The sequence below is a fragment of the Uranotaenia lowii genome, chromosome 1 (assembly GCF_029784155.1).
Source record: "Uranotaenia lowii strain MFRU-FL chromosome 1, ASM2978415v1, whole genome shotgun sequence".
NCBI lineage: Eukaryota > Metazoa > Arthropoda > Insecta > Diptera > Culicidae > Uranotaenia > Uranotaenia lowii.
The window spans coordinates 52644278-52668773 of NC_073691.1; the positions used below are offsets into that span (position 1 = coordinate 52644278).

Consider the following 24496-nt stretch of genomic DNA (forward strand, 5'->3'; position numbering starts at 1 on the left):
TTTAATAAAATTTAAAAAGAATCATAAACCACTTCAAGTCTTTTTATTTGATTTATAAAATATTTAAATAAAAAATTCTAAAACAAAATCAAATGTCTTTGTTTGTGTTATCTGTACTAACACACTATAAATTGTCAAAAATTATCGAAACATAAGTTCAAAAATCAAACATCAAATTTCTGACAAACGACATAACTTCGAAGTAGGTACTTATCTAATTGGTTTCGAATAAATTTTCTTCAAATTTTGTTCAATTTCAACTTTTGAAAATCTGGAATTGTCCCATGCGGAAAGGTGTTATAAGATACCAAGTTTTTGTATGATTCTTGTGTACATTTTTCAATCATACCAGTAGGATTTGAAATTTAAAAATCGAATGAATACATGCATTTTTGAGATAGGACTGAAAATTCAGACTAAAAATTAAGATAAATTTACCCGAATTAAGGTAAATAGATTCAGGCATCTAGAACTCAGCGCATTCTAAAATAAAATTTAAAGGTATTCAATAAAAAAAAACATGAATCAGTGTTCAATTTGAGAACTGAAATAAAATTTCAGATTGCTTAGCATGAATAAGGTTAATCGGAATCTGTTTTATGAACTTAATAAGAAAAATATTAGAATATCAATCAGTAGCCAAGCTATAAAATTAAACTTTTTTTTTTAAAGACATACACCGTCTTAGCCATCTTTAGCTTTACAGACTGAATAAATCACGTGGATAACTTAAAATTAACATTTAACACCCAGCACCGAGATGGGAATCGAACCCATGCCATCAAAAGACCAGGGATTTCCGTCTTACCACTCTAACCTCTTGACCACTGTGCAATGGCTAATCGACTACGGGAAATCACCCGAATCGAGAGGTTATCGCACACCACCTACACACGACTTGTCCGTTCGACTGCTGCTGCCCGAAAGGAAGAGCAACGCTGACGTGAGAGCCGAACAGCTCAAATCGGCTTGTATTTGTGACGTTAAACACGCTCAATAAAGACCACGCAGTATGCATCTGTTTATTAGCTCGTGCACTACACATCTTCCTTCTTCTCTAAAGAAAAAAAAAATAGAAAAATAAATAGCTGAAGGCTTCTTTAATAATAGCTGAAAGTATCGACAGCTGATGAATGGTATCATATGTCACTCGATGTAACCTACTAAAATATACAATGTCTTACCCGTGTTCCATCTGACTTTTGGTCTGATGGACCAGGCTATTTTGCGAATTTATTTCTTCGCCTTTTCCATTTCCGACCCTTTTATCCAAGCACTTTGCTGATATCCGGTGGACAAAATAAAATGCGAGACATAAACGCCATCAGCCTGTGTTTCAAAAACAGTTCGAATAGTAAGACGAGCTCAATAATCTCTCTGCCAAACTTGAGACTCATAATACATCATGGCGAGAGCTTGCTTTTTCCACTATGATTTTTAACTGGTGGATATTCTTTGAAGCGCAAATTTACAATAAGCGCATTTATCCAAGTTAAATAAATACGTAATGCCTGTTTTTTTTTATACACTCACGTAGAACTTCTTACGAATCTGAAACATCGCGACGAGCCAACTCATGAATTGGCAGTTCAGTTGTATATGATTTAAAAGGCTTGCAAAATATTCAATTCTTTTTCTATTCTTTTTTTCTTGCAAGTTCGAACTTTCTTGAACATTTAATGGAAAATTTCGATTCCGTTTCTATGGAATGAAATAATTCAATATACGATCAAGTAAAATATAATTACTTTTGTTTAGCCTTGTTCAACGAGCGCGTCATAAACGTCCTCTTCATTGCACCAATCCACCGGTGCAGGTCATTCGTCTCATCTGACGTTAAAAATTGCATTCGACGGAAATCATTCGCAAACCAAGCATACATGTCACGTATCCTACGGACCTTGCATCGATTGAAAAGCGATTTCACAGAAAGCATATCTTGATATGGTAAATGTGTTCACATAAAGAAAGACAAGAATATTAGAAAGTCGGAACTTCTTGTTGCGGTTAAGTAGAAGAATATAAGCTTCAAAGCGAATATACATACATAAGCTGGTCCTCATATACGATAGGAAGGTTTTTTAATACTGTAACTGGTAACAGCCCAGACTTTCGCATAATTTAATTTAACGTTGTTCTAGGTTTCGAAGACTTGTTAAAAATTACATACTTTCAAGCACGAATGAATTTTATATTTGCGTTTAGAACATCCCCGTTAGCACTTCTTCAAACTTGTCCACACCTGCCTTGCTAGATACATATCGCTAATTGCGGTAATATTTTCCAATATTTTTGTTACGGTTTATTATCTCAATAACATTTAGAATGGAAAATATTCAATATCATTGGTTTTTATGGAAACGATAGCTTTGTAAAATTGTTGCTCTCTGGCTGGTTGTGTTAATTGTAATGTCGTCATTTTTCATCGGACTTGGCTAGAACAAAAATTCCTTTTTACTGTTTTGTGTTCGAGCTGCTTACTCCATAACCAACGACACGAACCAAAATCCAAACTAACATACAAGAATTGTTACGCCTTTTTGTTTTTCACATCTGCCGCATATGTATGAAGCAAACCAAATTTTTCGCTCTATATCACGGTTATCTTTTCTAATGATAGTTAAGGATTTAATGTCTCTTACAAAATCGTTGATCCTCACAGTGTCAATTTCTGCACTATAGCTTCTTCACTTCAGGAAAAGAAGTGTTTGCATCCTGTCAGCACAAACGCTCTAGACAGAAATCCACATGTTGTGATGGCATGCTGCTTGTACAATAAGGTGATTATGATTTTGATCTAGCTGGCATATTCGATGTCGATGTCGATTCGAATGTCAGTCATGAGCTACCAGCATCAACAGGTTTGGTTTTAAATGATCCAGTTAAATATTCACCCAGCTAGCATGAAATAGTAATAGAAATGATAATCCAAATCGACTATTAAGACGTTTTCAAAAACCATAGTAAACACGTTGATATTGAGTGATTTTCTATCATTTATTCAAGACAAGTTTTGCCAAAAAAAGTTGAATCGAATAGCAGTTTAGTCAACTCGTAAATAAGTCTCCAAAAAGTTGAGAATATGCTTATTCAACATTAACAATTTGAGCCATTTAATAGTGATCTGATTTATGATAAATGGGCGTTTCTTTAATTGACACTCTATCCGGTCTCTTTATTTCTACCTTTGACCGGTTCGTAAAAAAAAACTTGTCATTGTAGATATATCGCCTCCACTTGTGTAGCTATATGCTCCTTTGGTAAGTTTAATACAATCTTTACATCTGATATATTTGTTTGAATAATTCTGTTGTTTATGCGAATGTTTGCTGGGCACTTACCCATCACTCGAATTTGTACTTTCTTCGTTGTTCACTTCAATTTCACCGAAATTCTCTGTTTAAATTTTCTTGCTCGTTCACTTAAAATCCACATCAATTTATGTATGGGTCAGATTAATTCCAGAAGTCACTTACAATTTAAGTGGAATTATTTGAGTGCACTAATCAAATTCACGTTCTTCGTGAGCTCATGCAACATGGAAGAAATCATCGCTCAACACTCTGTTTTTGCGTTGATGCTCCGATTCGCTTTCCTGTCTTGATGTGAACAAATGCCTTCTTGTGGCAATAAGCTAGATCTGTTATATAGAACTATCCCTTTTAACTTCAAGCAGCTCTTCATACAATTAAAAAGTCAATTCAGTAGTGAATGTATATTAGAGCGATTGATTTTCAATTTTATTGTATTTAATTATATCGTCTAAAAACTTTTTTCCTGCTTTTCTAGATATTTTGATGTTTATTTTGTTGCTGGAGGTATTAATATTATTAAGTAAAGTTTACGAAAGATAATAGTCTTTCTGGAAAATCTTCGTTTTCAAACATGGTTTGCTGGATGTTTTTGATCTGTTTATTAATTTTTTTAACTGTTTTATGAGCTTTATTCAATCATAGCAAGATTTACGATCTGTATCCTGTTATAATATATACATTACATGCATTTATTATCGCATTTGCTTGTAAGAATACCATGTTTCTTCAGATTAATTTCTCTCATAATCTCTCTCATTTTCTTTTCTTATTGCTTTCTGTCTGAATAGTTGATAGACTCATAGCAACATTTGGAATAAAACTACTTAAAATCCACTCTTCACCATTTCCCATTTCACTTCACACTCTCAAATAGAGCGCGCCTACACGTAGGCATGAAATCTCTACGCCTAAATACACGCAATTGCCTACTTTTTTCCCCTTTTCCTTAGGGATTTTTAACCAAGTAGGTTTATTCAACCCGAAAACAATTGCCTACAATATTATAATCGCAAAAATACAAGTTAGCTTGAGAATTCGGAATACATATGGCTTCCCATATGTGCAGATGGCAAATGAAACTTCATTCGAATAGCATTCGTTTCTTATTGAATTTTCAAAAAGAGTGTACATGAAAAACTACTTTTCCAAAGGATTAAGTCCAATGCGCGTCGCTGTTCTTTCGTCCGCTCTTGTTCGTTGGCGCACTATTGGCGTCGTTCTCCCACGATGCTTAGCTCCCGTCGTTGGGAGCTTTCCTGGTGTCACTCTCCTTTCTTTGGATGTCAAAAGCAATCGTGTATTCACTGTTGTTGGGAACATTTGTTTTCCCGTATTCAGTTTTTTTTCCCAGACTATTTTATTATCCTTAAATTGCTCCTGAGCTAGAAATACATCAACTTCTAGCATCTACTAAAAAAAAACAAGTTTTTTTTTTTTTGTTTCTTTTATATTTGCTTTACAAGTAGATATAGCATTTTTCAATAGTTATCGTCCAAGTTTTCTTTTCAGATTTTATCACACAATGAATTTTACAATGAAATCAACTTCATTACATTTCTCCTTTGTATTTCTTTTTATTTATCTATTCATAAATTCTTACAATTCGGCATGCGGCCTTCAGTCCATCTGCATTGTAATGTGAATTCTTTTTAGCACCTTTTCGGCTCGTACATTTTTGTGAGATATGAGTTAAGAAATCATATCATACATATATATTCCCAAGGTGAACAATGCAATTGGCAGCCTTGTTTGCCAGCATTGTTAAATCTGTCATCGTTCATGGGCGATGGGCGCGCTCGCAGTCCCGGTATACGATTTCTCGTGTGATAAACAGAGAGAGAAACAGCCTTCACTCCGATTTCACTCCGATTAGCTGTCATTCTTATGGAAATCTGTGTAAGAGTAAAGAGCAGGCTTTATTCTTTTTAGCAGGCCCAATCCCAATATTTTCCTCGATCTGACCATCTCCTTCTCGCTAATCGGCTTTGCGCCACAGGTTTGAGTAATTCGACTTCAGCTTTCATTCGGCTCTAGATCGACCCGAGAAACGGTTCCGCAATTTCAAGAGACTCTCGCTCTCCAAACATTTTCGAAGAAGAGTTTCACTTCCACAGTTTTCCATTATTTCTTGCTGATGGAAGCTGATATCGTCCTTTTTCCCACTCCGTTAATCGTTTGTATTTTTTTTATGGGCCAACAGACCCCAAGCACGCTTTTTCTTAGACAATTCTATTTTAGGCGGACTCTCAACGCGCCAGTTTTTTTACATGCGGACTCTCAGCACGCTTTTTTCAATAAAACTGTTTCAGGCGGACTCTCAACGCACCATTTTTTGTTTTGTTTTTAGAAGCGGACTCCCAGCACGCTGTTAAAACAATTCTTATCCAGGCGGACTCTCAACGCGCCATTGTTTTTAAGATGTGGACTCCTAGCACGATTTCCAAACAATTCATTTTTCGGGCGGACTCTCAGCGCGCCATTCAACTTTTTTCGAAGCCGACTCCCAGCACGCTTTTCAACTTGTTTGTAAACGGACTCTCGTCTCGCTTTTTTATACTCACCATCAGACCTGACCACCATCGGCCATCGACACATCCTTCAAAATGATTCCTATTCCAACAAACTGTAACTTTCCTCTTGACAGGGTGATTTCCCGTAATTTTCACTTAGCCCTTCTGAAGAAACTTTTCGGAAAAAAATGTCCTATCTAGGTCGCCAAATGTGCAATGGCTAATCGACTACGGGAAATCACCCGAATCGAGAGGTTATCGCACACCACCTACACACGACTTGTCCGTTCGACTGCTGCTGCCCGAAAGGAAGAGCAACGCTGACGTGAGAGCCGAACAGCTCAAATCGGCTTGTATTTGTGACGTTAAACACGCTCAATAAAGACCACGCAGTATGCATCTGTTTATTAGCTCGTGCACTACACAACCACCATTTGAATTTGATTTCTTTTTCCGAAAATAAAACAAGCGTTCGAAATGAAAATTAAAATTTTAATAATGAATCCACACTTGAAATTTAGTTGATTTATGGATCGGTTATTCAATACGAAATTCATCGCGCATGATTATGTTTCAAATTTCAGAATTCAGGAGCAATATTTCTACAGTCAAATTCAATAACTTGAAATTTTAAAAGTATTATATAAATGGCAACATTTACAAACAATTATTTATCTCATGCAAATAATAAAAATAAAGCATTTTCGTTTATATATATCGCATTTTGAAACGAGGAAAACCATTAAATCTCAATCGGGAGAACCGGGAAAAACCGAGAATTTGAAAATGGAAACTCGCTGGCCACCCTGTAAAAATATAAATGGCCCCAGATACCTCACAAAATGTAGCCCACGATTTCCCATACGCTACGGTTTGCAAATTGGTTGCGTTTGTGTGACTTATTGATGTTTTATAAAAAAAATCCTACAGGTCAAAACTAAGATCATAAGCGTATGGGCATATTTTTGTTATGAAATATACGTTAGTGGGTGCTTGTTTAGTACTTAATAATTATGTAAATAAGTTTTAAATTTTTTTAAGCTTGATTAATAAAAGAATCATATGATGCCTATTGAAGTCAACAACATATAGAAAAATGTGCTTACGCAAAGCGAGATTTTGATCTTAACACACATCTGAGATATTCATAGTTGCTCACGTCACCCCACTCTTACATACTAAAAAGTTATGGAAACATTAGGTATTTAGCTCAGTTGATAAAAAAACCAAATCGATTTTCATGAGTTCGACCTCAAGTGTATGCATCAAACACAAGGGAATCGGATAGGTTTTCAATACCAGGCCACCAATTGAGTCATTATGTATTATAACTAACAGCTGAACCGGTGTGCTTTCCTACACTTTGAAGAATTGAAGAAATTTATGTTAAAAATAATTTGATTTTTTTTATTTGTATATTGTTTTCAATTGGGATTTCAACATCAAGAACAACCTTTTTAAATTGAAAGCTGATTCTTATTCTCAAATTCTGACAATACCTTTATTGGTTTCATTTGAGAACTTTTGAAGTCAAATAATGCCAGAAAATATGTTTGAAAGCCTTCCTCCTCCTTCCCCTCGTCCCTCTGAAGAAAAAAAAATACATTTCTTATACCCCAAAAAACTAAAACTTTTTTTTAAATACTGGTTTGGTACGCTGTGACACAAATAAAAGTTATTTTTGGTTCTAACTTATTTAATATTACATCTTTTCTGTCCATAAAGCTGTTATTTTAACAAAAATACAAAGGTGCTGCATACATTCAGGGGTAAAAACTGTGTGTAAGACATAAGACATAAGCAAGGTTGCCGAAATCACAGAAAAATCTATAATTCCACAAAATTTTGAGCTAATTTTCAAATCAGAATCTGTGTCACAGAACACACAATTTTCACAGATTTCACAGATTTTTAAGGTTTTTGTACGTAGTTAGGGGAGATGGGGGCATAATGGCCACCTTAAGGAAAACGGTTATTTAACCATAGAAAATAGCTATAATATGGAGTTTACATTATTGTTTCGTGTTCAGACACTTGAAAAGCCTATTCCCTAACGAGCTGAAACGTGAAAAACTAGATGAAAACGTTAAAAAATGCATTTTAAAAAAATTTGCCAAAAGCTGAAAACCAGCCACTGTGGAGGCATAATGAGAACCCCCCCTGAGGCAGTATGAGCACCATTAATCAGAGCAAGATGTGCGTTTTTGCCGGGGAATCTAGCAGCGAATTCAATTCGATGAAGTCAGGTGAGTCGTAGATTCATCAAACAAAGCAATAACAAAATAATCTAGGTCTGTTTGTAGAATACAAACAATTCACGCACGCTCATACATTAAATGCTTTGTTCGGAGGATGATGCTACTAGCCGTATAATGTAACAATAAAAAATCGATCATGAATTGTGAATGGAAAAAAAATTACCTCGAACAGAAATCTAACTCTAGTCTTTTGATTACCTCTCCGACACCTTACCAATAGGCTTAATTGTCGGATGAAGACTAGTCAAGGTGTGGCGCTTTAAATCAATTTTAATTCGCTGCTAGATTCTACGGCAGAAAATGCTCATTATGCCTCGATAATATGGTGCTCTATATCAGGGCCGTAGGAAGAACCGACTCATGGGGGGGGGGTTTTGGTGACTTATTTTTAATCATTAAAATTTTGGACGCATCATTAAAAAAATTACAACACAATTTGTTTAATTTGCAGTTTGATTTCAAACAAACTTAAGTTTGATTTAAACAATTCTTAAGAATTCTCAAAAAAAAATCGGGCTTTTCCAATGAAATCTGGGCAAGCGGATCGGACCGAACTTTTCCCAAATTTAATATTATATATCCGGGCCAATTTAAACAATACACCGAAAAAATAAGAAAATTTGCGTAGATTTTTTAGATGAAGATCAGGTACATGTTTCTTAAACAGGCAATATTTTTCATAAAAAATCAATTCCGTACTAAAAAATCCTGTGAATGATGATTTTTAAATATAATTTGGGATATTTTGCATGAATCAAAACTTAGAAAATTAACTCAAATTTGTGATTTTCAGCTGAATTGTGTGAACAAACTTATTCTGATTAAAATCTTTGAAATCTAGAAATTGAATTGACAAGCAAATTTTTATGTTTATGTTCTTTTGAATTTCTCAACAATTTTATGTTGATTGAAAAACTCATTCACAAGCTAAATTTTTTTCTGAATTCTAAACATAAATTCAAAAATTGAAATTTCTATATGATTTCCGAAATATACATAAAATACGTTTTTCTGAATCTTAATTCCAGATCAAATTTTGATGAGCCAAATCTCAGAGCCCTCATTCATGAATATATTATTTGAATTCTGTAGTGCTGGTTTAATCTTAAATTCATTATTTCTATTTTAAATTTTTAATCTGTTTTGTGAATCTGATTTAAAATGTGAATTTCGTGTTAGAATAAAGTTTAGGAGCTTCGAATTTGAATATTAAACAAATTTGTTCTTTTTCCATATACTGAAAACTATTATTCAAATATTGAAAATGCATTTTATCTTCGAAAAACATGATTCAAATTTGATATGAAATGCAAACCGAATTCGAACAAGGATTTCAAAGCAGCTTTCATTCCTAATTTCTTATGAGTATTCGAACTGAAATCAAGAATCCTAAACTTATAAAATCATAAATACGAAAATATGTCGAAATACAATTTTTGTTATAGGAATACGGACCCAGAACCTCCAAAATGGGTTTAATTTAAAATTTAATATTTAGACATGAATTTCTATGATAAGGTTGCTAAATTTCCCGGTTCCGTTTAAATTGGCCCGGATATTTAATATTAAATTTGGGAAAAGTCCGGTCCGACCCGCTTGCCCAGATTTCATAGGAAAAGCCCGATTTTATTTTGAGAATTCTTAAAAATTGTTTAAATCAAACTTAAGTTTGATTGAAATCAAACTGCAAATTAAACAAATTGTGTTGTAATTTTTTTATTTGATGCGTCCAAAATTTTAATGATGCGTCCAAAATGATGCGTCCAAAATTTTTGCATCAAGTTAAAAAAAATTATCATGAAAGGTTTTTGAAGTTTTTTTTTTCTAGATTTTTGATGAGCAATTCCTAGGTTTTGACCAAAATTGACCAGTTTTTGCCTGGATTTGGTCGACAATTTTGAAATCAAATACCCGGATTTTGCCAGGTTTAATAAAACAGCCCGGATTTGTCCGGCCCGGATGCGGGCTGAAAAAAATCTGACAACCTTATTCTATGAACAAGTGAGAAATAACTGTATATCTGTAGCAGAATTTTGAACTTGAAATGGGTTTTTGAGGTTTTGGTATTAGTTTTTAGTTCAGATAGTTACTCTTGAATATCTTTGCTCTATTATTATAATTTGATTATGAATTTCAAATTTTGAGTGTAGATTAGAATAGTCCGCTTGCGTTTTTGGACCCTCATGGGGGGGGTTTAACCCCCAAAACCCCCCCCGTTCCTACGGCCATGCTCTATATGCCCCTTGTCAACAAATTTAAGTAAAAACGTGTTTTAAAATTGATAAAAGTGAAAAATCAAAAATTGTATGATGGTAAAAATTGAGAAACAATGTGTACATCATGTTGCAGTGCGTACATTATTGATCAAGGTTATTTTAAGATCATAAGAGCTTATTTCGTGGTGCTCAAAAATTATAATATTTTCGAAACTTTAGAACCAAGCTAGTTTTTTTTAAATATCTCTGTAAAGATGATAAGGAGATTCCTTTTTTTTGTGAAAAATTAATACTATAGGAAGTACGAAACAAATCCTCATGAAAATTTATTTAAGAAAATACGCACTTTCGAAGAAAAGCGTAGTTCTCATTATGCCTCGGGTGCTCGTTATGCCCTCATCTCCCCTACAAAATTCTAATCTTTTATGACAACATTAATTTTGGATTTCTAACTTTGTATTGGATAATCATGATAAGATTGTTATTGTTTATTATGTTTTTTCAAGTAAAATGTAAAAAGAAATAATTCTTTATGACTTTTTAATGAAGTCAATGTTTTGTTCATCACAGAAAACCGTCACAGAATTACTGGGTAAAATCACAAAAGGGCAGAATTGTTGTCATGAAAAAAACAGAACCTTTTTTGGCAACCTTGGACATCAGACGCGCACCCAGTGGTTTATTTCTGAAGGTCGAGGGTTACATAAATTGATGTTCAAAGTCAGCATTGATTGCAGAAAGTTGCAGTAAAAAAGTCATATGTTCTTAAAATTTCAAATGACATTATTTCATTTCATAAATTTCAACATAAATCGTTATCCTATCAACAAAATCGGTCAACTTTTGCGGCAAGAATTTAACTCTTCATTTTATGATTTTTTTATTTTTCGTTAAAAATCATTCAAACAGTTGCAAATGGTGTGTAGGGAAGATGAGGGCATAACGAGCACTCAGGGCATAATGAGCACGCCTTTTTTCTACATATGTACGTATTTTCTTAAACAAATTTTCATATGGATTTGTTGCGTACTATCCATAGTATTAATTTTTCACCAAAAAAGAAATATCCTTCTCATCTTTACAGAAATATTAAATAATAACAAGCTAGGTTCTCAAGTGACGAAAATATTATTATTTTTGTGCACCACCAAATAAGCTTTTATGACTTTTAAATCATCTTGATCTGAAATGTACGCACTGCAACATGGTCTACACATTGTTTCTCAATTTTCAACATCATAAAATTTTAGATTTTTCACTTTAATCAATTTTTAAACGCTTTTTTACTTAAATTTGTTCACTAGAGGCGAACAGAGCACTATCAATGAAGGCATAATGAGCATTTTCTGCCGCGGAATCTAGCAGCGAATTCAACTCGATGAAATCAACTGAATAATAAAGCTACAGCTTGGCTTGTTTCGTCTGTCGATGTGGCCTATTGGTAAGGTGTCGGAGAGGTAATCAGTAGACTCGAGTTCGGTTGCTGTTCGAGGAAATTTTTTTTTGCACATACTATTCATGATTGATTATATTTATTATTACATTATACGGCTAATAGCATCAAAGCATCATCATCAAATCATCAAACAAAACACCAGAAACATAATGTATGAGCATGTGTTAATCCTTTGAATTCTACAAACAGACCTAGTAGATTATTTTGTTGTTGCTTTGTTTGATGAATCTACGCCTCACCGTTTAGTGCAATCATGATCATGAATGATAAATGAAAAAAAAATCACCTCGACCAGGAATCGAACTCGAGCCTACTGATGACCTCTCCGACATCTTACCTATAGACCAAATCGTCAGACGATACAAGTCAAGCTGTAGCTCTATTACTCAGTTGACTTCATCGAGTCGAATTTGCTGCTAGAATCCCCGGCAGAAAACGCTCATTATGCCTTCATCAATGGTGCTCATACTGCCTCGGGAGGTTTCTCATTATGCCTCTACAGTGACTGGTTTTCAGCTTTCGGAAAAAAATTTTTAAAATGCATTTTTAAACGTTTTTATCTACTTTTTCAAGTTCATCCAATTAGGCAATAGACTATTTGAGTGTCTGAACACGAAACAATGATGTAATTCACATATTACAGCTGTTCTCTATGGTTAACAAAGCGTTTTCCTTAAGGTGGCCATTATGCCCCCATCTCCCCTACATCAAGAAAAAAATTAAAATAAAATACGATTTTTCACTTTCTTCATACAATAATTCATACAAATTTGTTACTTTATGAAACGAATGGTTAAAAGCGTGTCCTCTCGAAATACTCTTTGATGCACTTACATATATTTCTTTGGCTCCAAACCCTCAAATCTGATCAAAAAAAGCTTTAAAACGAAATACACTAACAAGCGAATAGATGTTGGTCATCCATTTTTAAGAGTAATCGTGTAACTTTGCTTTTGGCTTCAAAGCAAAGCAAAAAGCAGTGTTTTTCACTCTCTGGAGCCACCAAATGCCGGAGTCCATTTGTTTTACCAGTGTTTGAATGTTCATGGCTTCGATAGGTTTTCGCAAATACCAGGCAAAGGTACGAGCGATTCCAGGAATGCTGGAATTAGAGCCGGAGCATTGAAAAAGGGAAAGAATTAAGTTGTGGTTGGCATCCGATCGCTTCAAGATGATGTTGTAAAGTGAAATTATTTTCCATGATTATTTAGACCCGGAGTGAGACGTGCCAAGGTTACAGTTTCTCTTTTTCTCATGTCCCACTGCTTCACCGTCAGAGAGACATCCAAAGAGCCGAACAGGAAAAGATAAACAAACGGCTTAAAAAAAATTATCAAGTCTGATCCCTTATTCCAACCACAGAACCCAAGTAACACACAAAAATAGAAAAGGTTTTATAATTTTTATAAGGTGTTTTATAAGTGATGTATAATACCGTAAATGTATTTATTGGAAACCTATTCACAACTTCTCTCCAGGACAGCTACAAGCGTCCTATGAAGCCAAGTTTTGAAACAGCAATAAACTTCTATGATTGCTTTTTTATTTGGCACTTGATGCATGCTATAAAACATTTATATATCTGAAATCATAAAACATTTAAAGAAAAGTCTTGAAATACCTAGTTACAAACTTGTTTTAATTTATAAAAGCCTTTTTAAATTATTTCGTAGTATTCGTGTCCTTATACGGTCTTCACAAGTAGCTTTGGTTTTATAAATGTTACTTAATAACTAATGGAGGCCTCTTTAAACCGGTTATATGAAACAAATCCCGCTATAGGCCAAATAAAGCTTATAATAGGCATTTGGCCAACTAAAGGGATTATAAAAGAAAATTATGCAGAAACAACCAAAATGTAAACAATAAAATGTATTTCGGTGGCAAAAGGAGAAATAAATGTTTTTTACGTATGGAAGGAGCAACAACGGATGAAATTGACTTCGTCAAGCGTCAGAAAAAAATAATTGGCTTGCTGCACAATTTTAATTATTTGCTGGAAGTGTACATCTTAGTGGAATTTCCTGATTGTCAGCTTAGTAATGAACATTTCAACATTTGTCTTGGTCCGTAATATTTGAAGTTTACCGATAATAAAACAGTGAATCCATGAATATATTTAATTGTCTCTCAAGAATATTAGAACAGTGTGATAAAGTGATAAGGGAATAAAAAAAATCTTTGCATAATTCGACAAATTGTGTTCAATTATTTTTATCATCTGCCGCCAACATCCATTGAATTATAAAGGTTTCATAAGGTGCTTGTACTGTTCTTATCAATATATTTTCAAGGGTACCTCTAGAGTTTTCGTATTTATAAGATTCTTTTAAATGACTTTAAAAAACTCATCAAGCCTGAAGCGGTTTTGTAGAAAAAATATAGATTGCTACATTACTTTGTTGGTTTAAAGATTTCCGTTTAAGCTACCTTTTACAACACAATACACTTTTATAAGACAAAAAAGTTTTGTAAAAGTGAATAAGTTTGATTGGCAATTTATAGATAACAAAATCGTTTTTTAAGTGTCCAATAACAACTATTAAAAAAAATTATAATATCGCCATTTTCATGGCCAATAATGATGAATTTACTAACGACTGTTTATTATTATAAAAAGTATTCCTCATCTTATTCATGCTTTATGAGAGTTCCATCATCCTTATGGAAGACAGAGTATAAAAAAAATGCTTGAACGAGCACAAATAGTTCAAGTTAAAAAATTCATAATTTTGATACATATCTAGTTTATTGCATTTTAATTGCTTTAAGAAGCAATTTACAGCAGGCCCATTATTTTTTTAGAACTTTCTCATAAATATTTGTGGTAAACTTGAAAGCGCATGTTGATTAATGGTTGGAATCGAATATTCAGATTGATAAAATCATGTTGAATTCCGTAACAGAATGATGACAAACAAATTTGTGCTTTGTGCTTTCGATTTTATATTTTGCTTGAATGAGATTCATTTGTTTTAAAAATTATTATTAAGAACCAAATGCCGGAGCAAAAATTTTTGTAGACGAAAATAATATAATAAATAGGATTTATAAGCAAAATTCATACAGAACGTTTAAAGTTGATTTGGCTTGTCAAGGTTTTATAATTTGCTCTACAGAACCTACTGCAGTAGGGCCTTTTTGTGCTACTAACCGTTGTATTGGAGTTTTATAGATTCTTACATATCTGAACGCGGTTTTATAGTTTTAATTTATAGTTGGCATGCAGTTCATTATAAAACCTAAATTGTTACTTGGGAACTGAGAGTGTGCGAATTCATACTCGTCCAAAAAATCATAAGCTTTGATCAGAGATGCCAGGTATCCTGATTTTTTAAGATTTTAACTGATTTTCGAAGACCGTTTTGAAAAACTCTCGAATTGTCCTGTTTTTTGACAAATGTTGTAATGTCCTAAATTTTCCTGATTTCCAAAAAAAATCTCAATAAGGATCGTATTTGTAGTTAAATTATGTGAACATCTAACAAACCTGCAATAAAATATTTAGTTGTATCTATTAAATCGATGGCAAACTTCGGTTCAGCTTATATTCAAATGGTGTTTTTCGATATGAACAGCAGTCCAGCAAAGAAGATACTTGCTTTTGTTGCATATATTAAGGCGTCTACTTTTTTTTATGCTTTGCTAATGCAATCTAGTGATGACCTGAAAAATAAATCAAATCCGGTTTTTTGATAATACTACCTGGCATCTTTGTTCGACAATCGCAAAATGAAGGGATGAAAGACTTTTAGAAGTTAAAATCCATAAAAAAAAAAGACAATTGCAAAGTACAGGGTGCCTACAGCTAGGCTGTGTTAATATGCCAAAACACGGAATTGACCATCTTGTGACAGATAATCGTAATGGTAGGCATGGTAGGTGAACAACCGGCTGTCAAAAAGCGCTCCGTCTCCACCCACTACTGAGAAACTTTTAGTACCCCTTGCCTACTTTTCCTCAAAATGCTCACACCCGTGGCTTTAGGCACCCTGGCAAAAAGTGTTGATCAGGGATGCCATCAGATTTTCTTTAATTTTATTTATTTATTTTTTTTAGTTTACGTACGATGATAAAACATTATTTGAGAATCAGAGTTGATTTCAATTTTTACTAGTGAGCGAAATCTTCAAATCATTTGGGCATATAATGTCAAACAATAAAACCTCATTAGGAATCAACTGAAAACAATTGCCCTAAAACACATTTTGCGAGGAAATGTTACCAATTACAAATCTTCATAAAACTTTTTTATATCAACTATTAAGTTTCTAAAATTTTCATGGTGCAAGAGTAAGAATAAATAAAATTCATTATAACTGGCATCCCTGACTAAGTCGTGTCCGGAATACTCGCTATCACGAGTTACGCGAATTTCTCGAATTAATGCTTCCATTTTGTCCGCTAGAGGATGTTGTCACCTTTTTATTGTATGGAGAAAACGACTGTGGTAAATATTGGTTAAGTATATCTGATTATTCATTCGAATGTTAATGTTAGTAAATAATTTTGGGGTTTGTGATATTGCTTAACTGGCAATTTAGCTGCCTCCTGAGCCGATGTCCAAGAGTTCGAACCTAAGAGTAAAAATCGAACACGACTATAATAAAAACAAAATAATTAAATAATTTTTCAAAAATCTGAAAAAAATTATCGAATACACTTTATAATATGAAAAATAAATCGTTTGGCGTTTTTGTGGCCTTAAATATTTCAAAAATTATAATAACAATAACAAAAATTGCAAAAATACTCAGAATTACAACAAATTTCATAAATTACAAGCCTTACAAAAGTAAAAAAAAAAATTAAAAATTCAATCGATTAAAACAGAAACAAATGATTATTTATTTCTGCCAACACGTGTTTGAGCTGATCACTTATCAGAAAAACCTACAAATGCACAATCGGGAAAGTTGGTCTTAAAAAATCCAAAAAAAATGAAGCCAATAGTTTAACAACCTGAAATTATACTAATCATTTATTTCAAGTTTTCTCTGTGATTTAAATCTGTCGGCTTTCACTGAAGCCATCTCAGCGAGTTTATATTTGACCTGAATATCTTGGAAATAAACTTTTGATTTTTTTTATTATTAAACGATATGAGATTTTGTGACACTGTCTTTTCATAAAAAGAGCTGAAAGATTTTTCAATGATTTAATCGATTTAAAACGGACTATTTTAACTAACAAAATGAACATCAAATTGAAACCTTAAAAATGCATTCAACATCGCTGTAAAAGTTTTGACCGATCGGCTTAAATATGCCGAAGATTTTCACGTTTGCATAAAATCACAACTTTTCAAAAAGTTTATTGATTAAAAAAGCATATTTTATGAAAGACGACTGATTTAAGAAGCTTCAAACTTCCATAATACCTCCTTAATCTTCAGGAAACTTTCACACTACATTAGAAATGTTTCCCAAAAACAGTTGCACAGAAAATTTATGTCTCCGGTCGAATTTGACAGATTTGAATGTTCGAAAAAATTTCACTTAAAATAAATATTATTTAAGGTTCAAAAGATAGGTGTTATTTCCAGATCTGAAGCATGTGGCTTAAAATTTTCTGGAATTTTAGATCCAAATGTTCCCACTGTTGCAATGTAGCGCGCTAAAGCTCGAAGCAATCGATGAGGGGACATTTAAAGGCAATTTGTCAACGTTTATCCTTTTTTTTTGCGAACTGCTATTGACAGGGACGGGTGGGTAAAAGCTTTCACAAGTAATTTCCAGAACCGACAGTCGCAATTATGAACGATTGGCAACTTCGACAGGCTTCCCGTGGGCTGATTAAACTTTTCAAGTGTTTCGGGTTCATTCCCTTCGATTTGGAGGGAGGTAAATTGAGAATTCAGAGCTGTGGATCTCACCCGTTTCAATATCGATGGACCATATTGATTGCCAGTTTTTTCTTAATGGAAACTGTTTTGGTTTTGATTTTCAATCGATACATATTCTTTACCGTTTATTCGATTGGAACAATCAACGATGTAGCTCGATTTTGTAGCATGGTTTTGATGGTTTCCGTATCTTTATCCGAAGTGATTGCACAGAAGCATTTTCAGCTAGAAATTTATCAACGATTAGCCTCCTTCGGAACGGGTAATTCGAAAGTGGGTCTTCTCGAGGAATCAATTATGAATCTTTTTCTCAAAGATTATTTAAGAAAATTTTCAATTTCTACCGTTCTGTCGTTCACACTAGAGCTAAGCGTGGGTTTGCTAGTTCTAAACGTGAATCATCAATGGGCAGCGTTTTGGATTGTTTCCTTATTTATTTTGACGTTTCAACGATTGAGAACACTTTTTTTCATTTTCCACATAGATTTGATTCGATACCAAGTTATTGAGTTGAAGCGTAAAATTACACAGCTTTCGCAAACCCTCAAATTTATCCGTGCCGTACCGATCAATTCTGTACAATATATAAGAGTACTCGAAGATTCGACCAATCGGTTATTGGTTCTTAAAAATCAATATGGAAATGTTTCAGAAGTTGTTATTAATGTAAATTTGTCCTTCGGGTGGAGTTTGTGCTGTAGCGTTGTGAGTTGTTTTATTCAAGTTTCTAGCGATCTTTACTGGATGTATCTGAGGGTTGCCGGAAAAGTTGACGATGGCTATGCAGGTAAGTGTGCCTTTTGCTTCACTGAAGTCGAAATTTCGAATATTGTCGGTACTTTCTGTATTACTTCATTAGAATACCCTATTTTTTTAAGTTGATAAGATCAAGAAGTGAGATTCGAAATTCATACTTTTTTAGAGTTTGATAAACTTGTCCCTTCGCCTCTAGAGCTATTTCAATAGCATTCATTCGTAGTTGTTATCTCTAGTGGAAAAAGCAGCGATTGGCAACATTTTTGGTCAAAGAGCCAAAAATTAGAACTTCCTAAAATATTAAATTTGGTACAGTTACATTTTATTGAAATTACAAAATAAATGGTTTACCATCGAAATTTTCATTTTAATGCCAAACGACGTACAAATGCATAAAACGTCGAAATCTAATGTGATCTAAAAAAAAAATTTGGAAAAAAATTATCTATCTGGGACGAAAAACTACCGATTTTCCCAAAAAAAAAAGTCCCAGAAAATCTACTTCTGGCCAAATTTGTTTAAACATTTTACTTACAAAGTTTTTATGTGCCGGACTTGATGACATATAGTGTCATAGTATAAAATGTCTTAGACCTAGGGTGATTTAAGATAAAATAGCGGTCAATTTTGTGACATGTTTGTAAACACTTATTTTTTAACACTTTTTGGGATCAAATTATTTTACAATAAATTTTGTGAACTAAAAATTTTACTTGGAAAATATCTAAACGGTACTTAATGGTTTGACAATAAGTTTCCTCAAAATTGGATGGCAAAATTGAACACATTGATGACCAAGAATAACTCAAAAATTGGAAATTGGCCCATTAAATCGGATTGTATAAAACTTATAACCTCAGATTTAATGATCCAATAATATTTCTAATCCCCCGTTAAAATTTCCCGACGGCTATTTATTTGAAATATACTTGGCATGAGAAGGTTTTTGCATACGAGAAATGTTTTTACGACTGTTGGAGACCCCTTATTCCTTATAGTGGGAAGATGAGAAAGGACGAGGGATGCTCCAATGCTTTTCAAGCAAACAAAAAAAATACATGGGAAGATACTAGGGTGAGAAATTCCTATGATCATTTGAGCCCCTTCCATCTAACAGAGAGGAAATAGAAAGGAAAAAATATCCCCTACGAATTTTCTTATGCTCATACAAGGCATCCATCCAGCGCAACGGACTTCTCTCGTATCTTTACACTGTAGGCGTATCTATAAGGTCACTTTGGCATTAGGTGGTTTCCAAATTTGGCGATCCTTCCAGGAGCCGGTTTTTGGGCCAAATTGAGGCATAACATTTTTTTTTTCGAAATTATGAAACAAAGTGCAAGCTCATATGCTGTGCCGCATGGTGAGTCTTGTGTGCTGAGCCTGCGTACTAACTAGACTGAGAGCTGCGCCGAATTGCGAGCTCAAAAGCTGCGTCTGCAAGCCAAGTGTGCTGCACCGAAAGTGTGCGAAGTGTGCCAAATGCAAGCCAAATGGGCTGCGCTTGAATTCAAGCTTTGTGCTGCACCTATGCGAATCAAGTTAGATGCTCCTTTTTGTGCTGCGCCAAATGAGTTGCGACTAATGCGAGCATAATAAGCTACGCCTGAATGAGAGCTATACTTAACTAACTTAATGATCCCGCGCCGATTCTCCGGTGCATAGGGCCGTGGTAAAAGATCTTCACTGTTGACGATCTGGAGCCAGCGTCTTCACCTGGTCCCAGTCAAGATTCTCGTCGACAGTTCGGATTTCAGCGGCTAGGCTTCGCCGCCACGAGTTTCTGGACCTGCCTCTTCTTCGATGACCTTCTGGATTCCAATCTAGCGCCTCTCTACAAATCTCGTTCTCATCCTTTCGCAGCGTGTGTCCAATCCATCTCCACTCGAGTCTCGATTTCTAGCGCCCTTTGATGCCACCGGCGATGTAGTTCCTCATTCGAGATCCAGTTGCCAGGCCACCAAGCGCGGATGATATTCCGCAGGCAGCCGTTTACAAATACTTGCAGTTTTCGCGTCGTCACCGCATATGTGCACCAAGTCTCGCACCCGTACAGCAATACGGATTTGACGTTTGAGTTGAAGATTCGGATTTTTGTTCGTAGAAAGATCTGGCGTGACCGCCAGATGTTTCGGAGACTCGCAAACGCAAATCGGGCCTTTCTGATCCGGGTTTCGATGTTCTTCCACCATCAGGCGTTATCTGGCTACCAAGATACTGGAAGCACTCCACTTTCTCAACTTGTTGCCTAGCTACCATGAAACTGGAGGGATTTCCTGTGTTGATCTCCATCGACTTGGTCTTTCCGACATTGACTTTGAGACCTGCTGCCTTGGAACTTTCGGTGAGGTCCTCGAGTTTGCTCTGCATATCCGGTTGCGTTTGGGCGAGCAAAAAATATCGTCAGCCAAGTCAAAGTCGTTCAGATGCTCCATTGTTGAAGGATTCCACGGCAATCCTCGGTTCAGTGCACAGTCGATCGATCCAGTCAGAATCTCATCCATTACGATTAGAAAAAGTAGCGGTGACAAAATACATCCTTGTCTCACTCTAGCAGTTACCGGGATTGGTTCGGACAAGACACCGTCGTGCAAGACCTTGCACGAGAATGACTCGTATTGTGCTTCGATGAGATGGACTAGTTTCTCTGGGACCCCTCGTCACCTTAGAGCCGCCCAGATGTTTTCATGGTTAAGTCGGTCGAATGCTTTTTCGAAATCAACGAACACCAGCAGAAGAGAGTCCTGGAATTTGTTGATTTGTTCCAGTATGATTCGTAGCGTTGTGATGTGGTCCACACATTATCGTCTGGATCGGAATCCATCTTGTTGCCGTCGGAGTGTAGCGTCGATTTTCTCCTGGATCCTGTTCAGGATCACTTTGCAGAGTACTTTGAGGGTTGTACAGATCAACGTTATGCCTCGCCAGTCACCGCACTCTGTCAGGTCTCCTTTCTTCGGGACCTTTATGAGGATACCCTGCATCCAGTCGGCCGGGAATGTTGCAGTATCCCAAATGTCAGCGAAAAGACGGTGCAACATTTGTGCTGACAGGGCAGGGGCGGCTTTCAGCATTTCAGCAGGAATGCAATCGATTCCAGGCGCTTAGTTGGATTTCATGTCCTTGATTGCCGCTTCTATTTCAGCCTGCGAGGGCGCTTCCGAGTTTACGTTATTAATGCGACTTACTGTTGGCGCTTCATGCTGCGGGTTCTGTTGGCCATTGCTATTCGTGACTCGGAAGGGTTGTTCGAAGTGCTCAGTCCATCGTTTGATCTGATCTGTTCGACCGGTCAATAACTGACCTGCTCGGTCTTTCAGCGGCATTCTTACATTAGTCCTTGCATCACTGAGGCGGCGAGAAATGTCATAAAGTAATCGGATATCTCCATTGGCGGCGGCTATGAGAGCTATGTGTTACGCTAAATGCTAATCGAATGGACTACGCCTAAATGCGAGCTCTTATATGAGTGTATAACGCAATGTAAGAGCTGATGATAGTTGTACAGAATCATATGCTGGTTTTATGTAACCTAAATGGAGTGCCTCACATGCTAATTATAGCTCCAGTTAGATACAAAAAGCAGGAAAAGATCTAAAATAAAAGATTATTTTTACATCACTTCTCCGGAGAGGAGGGTGAATGTGTGGGTAATGCTCAATATGACACTTCTACGGACATAGGCACGTGTGACGACCTGGTCGATATCTATCGCAGGTGCAAATGACCTCTATCGTATCTATACACTGCAGGCGTATCTATATGGTCCAGGCCAGCGCTACCACATATACAGATTTTTCTGTAATAATACAGAATTTTTAGAAATTCTGCAACCAAGAATTTGTATTTACAGGTTACAGATAATTAGAAATTTATACAGAATTTAATCAGATTTTCGGCAAATCCAAAAATTTTAAGATATTTTTAAAATATTTTGAATTGTTCAATGATAATTCACATCAATGATCCAACCAAGGTTGCCAAAATAAATTCTGTGTTTTTGAAATAAATAATTCTGACTTTCTGTGATTTTGCCCAAACATTCTGTGATGAAATTCTGTGATGCTTTTTTCTTGAATTTCCGAGAAAATCCATGAGAAATAGGGTCTTTCACACATTTTAGTTGGGCAAAATCAATTACCGTTACCAATCTTATCATACTTTTCCAATTCAAAGTAAGAAATCTAAATTTGATACTGTCCAAAAAATTATAATTTCGGAAATCCATGAAAAATTTGAAAATTCTGTGAAATCTGTGGAAATTTTAAAATTCTGTGTTCTGTGACACAGATTCTGTGATGAAAATTTGCTCAAAATTCTGTGAAATTACAGATTTTTCTGTGATTCCGGCAACCTTGGATCCAACTTTAATTTTCACACTCGCAAATTTGAAAATTCTTCAAGATCAAAGATCGAGACGTAACAGCGCTTACCCCGATACGCATGGATTTGGAAACAGTTTTGAAACCTGTGTTCGAGAATTATATATCAAGATCAGTCGAAATGTATCATTCAATGCTTGTTTAAATTAGGCATGCCAGAATCTTTCAGAAAAAAGCGGGACATTTCACGAAAAAAAGAGGGACATAGCCGGTAAAAGCGGGACATTTTAGAAACTTTTATAAAAGCTTAATTGTATAGCTCATGATCGGTACTGTACCGGTCAGGAAATAGGATCTAAGTTTTTGTTGTAATATGTGTCTAGTTTTATGTTCACTTGACACTGCAGCTTAGCTTAGCTTAGCTTGATTGACTACTCACATCCACCTTAATCATAGAACCCGAAATGCTATATAGACAGTTTTTCAATCATAATTATTATCTTTACAGTTTCGCTTATTTTTCTTAATGTTAAGAGTTCTTATTTATTGGACTTATTTATTTTGAAAAAAAATGCATTTCGAATTCCACGACCGCAGGCGTGGCTCAGTAGAACGAATTCCACATCGCCAATGGTTGCTACTCCGTGATTGACCGAGGCCATCAATTTTGTTCAAAGGTCAAAAGAATGGTGTCTGGGATTGACAGCACATTCTCAATGAACAAAACTGATGCTCTCTCTTTCAACATCAATAACGGCGCCGGCCACGTCGATAGTTAGGAAAATAGAGAAAGGGATGAAAGACATAAATTTGCGCATTAGGACCGAGGTCACCTCTGCATCCTAGCAAACAATTTTGTATTGGAGTGAGGGTAGAAGGATACGATCTGGAAACACTTCTGACAAGTGTATGGATCTGGTTTTTAACCTACCTGTCTAGTATAATTTGCTAATGGAACTCGTAAGTCATATTATAGATACATTATGCAACTTTTTTTTTCTAAGGAATAAGATCGTTATCTGAAAATGTGATAAATCAATGTCTTGGTATTGAGAATAGTTGTAGGATTAAACTATTTAAAACATATTTTAGTAAATATTTGCCTCGTGATTTTTTCCAAGTTTTCATTTCGGCGAGCATGTTAAAACTTCACAACTTTTATTGATTATTATTGCGATCACCCTTCTTTATTTTTAAGATATACTTGAAAGAAATTCTAAGATCGTGGCCCTCCAAACGTACTAAACTTTTATTGTTTATTGTTCTACTGGTATGAATCTTTTAAAATCCACTAATTTCAAATATTCCAGGGAAGGTAAAACATTCTCCTACACATATTTCAAACACCCAAATTAAATAAAAATAACACACTAATATATACATATACATTCAATCAAACTTTCTCCATTCCTACTTAAGTAACTGAAACGAAAAATTATTTTTAAGCATGCATAACAACAACTTTAGTGAATGTGAACTGAGATAGTTTCAATTATTAATTTTCAACAAAACTTATCATTAAATTGACCGAAGAGTGATTTTAACAATTAAAACTGGAGGCAAACAAATAAGCTGTTTTAAAAAAAAATTCACGAGTTTTCGTAAATTGTTCAACTATTGGATGTTTATCACTGTAAGAGTTCATGGAAATTGGATTTTTTGACAGTTTCATAATCATTCACCGCTCGCTAACAAAACGCCTCTGGGACCAAATTAATTCTTTAATTCTGAGATAACTTTTGAAACTGGTATTATAGATAATAGGTTCGGATTGATTTTAGAATACTTGCTAATTGTTCATCATACATTATTAAATAAG

The 24496-nt window shown here is 34.9% G+C and overlaps 1 protein-coding gene across 1 annotated transcript in view; it reads right to left on the minus strand.

Moving 5' to 3' along the window:
* The window catches only part of LOC129739215 (SET domain-containing protein SmydA-8-like), a 114230-nt gene that overhangs the window by 18983 nt on the left and 70751 nt on the right, over positions 1-24496 (minus strand). The gene's annotated exons all lie outside the window — the stretch shown is intronic.